The 4,501-nt window shown below is 36.9% G+C and overlaps 1 long non-coding RNA gene across 2 annotated transcripts; it reads left to right on the top strand.

Annotated features, from left to right (window-relative positions):
- The first annotated feature begins 1,490 nt into the window (after positions 1-1,490).
- LOC125476155 lies at positions 1,491-3,693 on the top strand. Of its 2 annotated transcripts, XR_007257472.1 has the most exons (4): positions 1,505-1,544; positions 1,616-1,655; positions 1,816-1,930; positions 2,806-3,693. It is a non-coding gene; the product is annotated as an uncharacterized LOC125476155 (long non-coding RNA). The 2 variants fall into 2 exon arrangements; XR_007257471.1 differs by having other exon boundaries at positions 1,491-1,655; positions 1,849-1,930.
- Positions 3,694-4,501: the final 808 nt, after the last annotated feature.

Here is a 4,501-nt window from a genome sequence, read left to right as displayed (position 1 = left end):
TTTTGGCCAATCTAGAGGGGAAAACCTAGCAATCTTACTTCCTCTAGGTCACTCATTTCTTCTTCAATATACCTTGGTGTGGAGACTTAGAGGTTCTCAATTTTGGGAACTTGGAGAAACCTTTTCATCCATCCAAATCCATGGATCCAAGATGCAAGGAATGAAGGCCCTCTCTTTGGGTGATTAGCCTTTGCTTATGCAAAGAAGAATCTACAAAGGTATTGATTTCTCAACTCACTTTATTTTTGAGTTGAGTCTTGATTCACCTATCTACTAGGCTTTGAATTTCATGGGTAAATGTTTTGTTTTAAGTGCATACAAGCATGATTCCGCCTTTAATTGTTAATTGCATGCTATTGATGTTGCTTAAATGAACATGTTTTTCACAAATTTTCCTTCAGTATGACCCTTCCATCCGCAAAATGCACATTTTAGGTGTGCACGGCAATTCTTGGCAGTGTGGTTTGTTTTGTTACACTTGGTGCACTTCAACTCACCCTTTTCTCCTTCGGTTTCACGGCTGGATCTCTTTACGGCAAACACGGCCGCATCTGGTTGTGCCTGAGCTTTATTCGTTGTTACTTTCGATTGTTTTTCATGTCGTAGTACAAGAGAGTATGCTTTGTTCACGGTTGGTAAAGGATCTTGCAGTAAAGTGTTGCTACGAACACTTGCATATGATTCACTGAGACCCATAAGAAACTTCATGGTCTTCTGCGTGTCCAAGTATACAGCCACTTCCTTGACTGATCCACAGGTGCAGATCGGGAAAGTGCACAAAGCATCACGTTCGTCCCATAGTCCCTTCAATTTCGTGAAGTAAGATCCCACATACATACTTCCCTGCACACAATCATGAATCTCGTTCTCGATATTGAACAGTTGAACCACGTTCACATGTGAGAATCTCTCCTGCAATTCTAGCCACATCTGCCTAGCATTCTTGCAATTAATCATGCTGCTGGCGATGTCTTTCGACATCGACCCTAGCAGCCAAGTTTGGACCAATTTATTGCAGCGATTCCACTACTGCCATTCATTTGGATCCTGTCCATTCGGCTCCACGATCGAACCGTCCACGAGTCCGATTTTGTTCTTGACCGTTAAGGCCATAGTCATGGATTGTCTCCATGTGCTGTAATTATCTTCGACCAAGGGCTGCGGCACAAGGATAGCACCGGGTTGGTCTGAATGATGAAGGTATAGTTGGTGATTGGGATTATCCCACTTGGTTCCCGAAGCCGTGCCTGATGGTTTGTTCTCTGCCATGGAGGTTGGCTAGGGTTTTGTTGTGTTGCCCAGATCAATGCTCTGATATCATGTAAGAAATTGATATGCAATTGATTTGTATTTACTCAAGAGGTGGAGCCACCAACCTATAGTTACAGAAGCAACCTAATATGGTTCCTACAATCAAGCTAAGTCATCTACAAATAAGGAAACAAGTCATTTACAATATTGACAGATTCTACATTCCATTCTTAGCTCGATCTCCTTCAACACTCTTTCTACTGCTTTCTTCTTCAACCGAGGGAGATGAAGAGGTTCTTCTCTTTTAGCTCTTGCCAAAATTTTAGGAGGAGGAACTTAGTTATCTTTTCCTTTGCTTGTGCAGATTTGGACTGGTCAGATTCCTTTCTTCATCTCCATTAGAGGTATTTATTTCTTGTATTGAAATTTATTTGTTATTTGGTTAATAAACCTTTGAATTAGATTTGGTGGTAGTAGGAAAATTGAAAGTATCATTTTCCATGTTATAGTTTTAAAGATGAGCACTAAGTTCTTGATTAAAGTTCCCAATTAACCTTGAATTAGGGTCAGTTTGTCTGGTATTTTTCTTACTCATAGATAAGGAAGAGAAGGATATCAGGTGACTACGGAGCAGATCGACAAACACCATGGGAGTAGAACATCAACAAATTTTGTTGAGGTAGGGGTGTTTTAATATAAAATATATTTGGTTTTTATTTGGATTTTTTCCTTTTGGTTTGATGAAGGAATTGTTGGCGTTCTAGCTCCATTTCGAGCTTACTAAAATGCTGTTCCGTTTTCGACTATGTGAAAGAAATGAAGCAGATGTTTCAATATGGTTTGATTCTAATGACTCTAATTTTCTTTCTACAACTATGGTGTGTTTAAAGTAAAAAGGTTTTTCAAGATTACGTTTTGATGTGCATGCCTTTTATTTTACTCATTATGAAATTTTGAAGCATGTTGAGATGAATGTTTGATTGTGAAAGTAGATGGAAAGTAGTATAATACATGTGCAATGAGAATGTTGAGAAATGTATGAATGGGTACAATGATCCATGAAATTGTTAGATAATGGGCACAATGACCCAATGTTCCCCGAGGGAAGCTCCATGTGTGGGCTACGAGAATGAGTTATCAATGTTATAAATATGTGTGATATGTATATTGGCTAGGTATACTACAATTCTTTTCAATCCGCTAGTCACTTGTTTCGGATAAAAGAAAATGTTTGTGATTAGTTGTGCTATTTTTCTTTAAATGATAATGCTCCGTAGTTCTTAAAACAAAAGAAATGCTTTTGAACAATGGTGTACCGTGTTGTTATCAAAGCTACTAGTGCTCTGAAAGTTCGGTTTTTCTACTGTATGTTTATTTCCAAGCATTTTTAGAGCATATTTTCGTTGTTGAATTACATATTAGTGGATGTGAATGTTCCTTAATTGCTCTTATCATTTTTCGGCATGCACCAAGAATTTAAATGACTACGGACTTACCGGAAAACCCCTACTGGGCATTTTATGATCACCTGTTTTTCTGAAAATGTATTTTCAGGTGGTGTAAGGTTAACTACCTGAGTTTTGAGTTACAGCTCTATTGTGGACTAGTAGAAAGGAGTCCTGATGTATATATCTTTTGGGTGAGCTGTGAAAGTATTTTGTCTAGTTAGTCTTAGTCTGTAAATGATCCTTTTGTAGCATTGTAAATTAAGATGACATAGGCCACAATGAGTCTCCACTTACCCGGGCAATATGAACCATGTAACATTTGATCACTTGTCTTTTGGCTTTTATAATTTCTGCTCATGTTTATTTTTTCATCAAATCACCTGATCATGTTTTTCTTGTAAGAAGCCTTGAAGTTTCTTTGGGGAACTCGTTAAAATCTGTGAGGCTTGATCTGTTACATTTTGAGAACCATTATGAAATTTGGTTATATTCAAACTTGTGGCCGATTATCTACTATTTATTTTCACTTTTCTTAGAATGGAATCGATTTCATTTCCAAAGACTTTTAAAGTGATTGAGGCTGCTGAAGTTTTTTTTTTTTCCTGAAAAATAAACAGCAACATAACTGTCTTGGACTTAAATTTTACTGTACTTCCCGAACTCAAAAACCTATGAAATTTTTAAACAAGTTAGCGTTATATGTCTACTTTGGATCTGGAAATTTTCATACATTTTGATTTGACGAGTTATTTTTAGTGAATTTTACTGTACAGATCGTTTCTACAGTTTGTATTATAGCAAAAAGTCCTTAACTCTAATTCTTAAAGTTACCTTTGTAGTTTGGTTTAATATATTTGTTGAGTTTAAATTTTTCATTGACATAATATTTAGTTAATATTTGTTTTACACTCTTAAACAACCACTTGGTTCTATTTATTTCTCTTAATTTCACATCTTGATTTTTGGTGTGTGACATATGTAATATGAAATTGGAAAAGGGAATGCAAGAGCCTTTTTCAAGCGTTAAATCGGGCACTCAATGAAAGCACCAATTGTGATAGTAACTTTATGTCGTCTTCAGTCTTGATGAAATGGTACTTACAAAACAATTAACACATTCGATCAAGGGCCAAAGCCACACGCGCCCACGAGATTGGGGGTTTGGTAAATAGATCTCCAATGCCTAAATTAGTTTCTCTGAAAAAAGTGAGCATTTAGGGCTTGTATGCATACTAAAAAGCTTACCAGAATTTGGTGGAGATAAGGAATTCATAAGTAGGTGGCCGGCGTTGGTGTAGGGTCTTGTTCTACACGTGGCGACTTCCCCTTGGCCAAAGTGAGTCATCCATAGGATGGATAAGGAAAGAATTATTTCAGAGATATTAATTAGAAGATAATATATTGTCATGATGAAGTAAATATCCTTGATTGATTGTGATGAGGATTCCTTACTTGTTTTTGAGTTGATCTTCAATCAAGATGGTATTAAAGATAGGATTTGGTGATTAATCATATTTTTAATTCCTTTGACCTTTCCTTCATGCCATGCCCAAGGGAGCTTGGTGATGCCGTATTCAGCTGCTTAGGCCTTCAGGGATGTTGAACTGCAAGTGGGAATATTTGCATGCCCTGCCCATTTAATGAGGGCATTCTTGTCTTATTCGGAAAAAAATTCACGTGTTGTCTCAATGATTTTTAGATTATTTTTGGCTCCACAATGCATACCTCCACCTCTATATAGCTGAATAAAATTAGACATTAAAATGTGAGAGTTTGTTATTTTGTTATTGCAGTTTTGACCT

Source organism: the organism of the source record quoted next, unplaced genomic scaffold (assembly GCF_019419815.1).
Source record: "Pyrus x bretschneideri cultivar Hongxiangsu unplaced genomic scaffold, Pyrus_bretschneideri_v1 Contig18, whole genome shotgun sequence".
Lineage (NCBI taxonomy): Eukaryota > Viridiplantae > Streptophyta > Magnoliopsida > Rosales > Rosaceae > Pyrus > Pyrus x bretschneideri.
The sequence above is the reverse complement of the archived record's forward strand: the minus strand, read 5'-3'. Positions and strand labels throughout refer to the sequence as shown.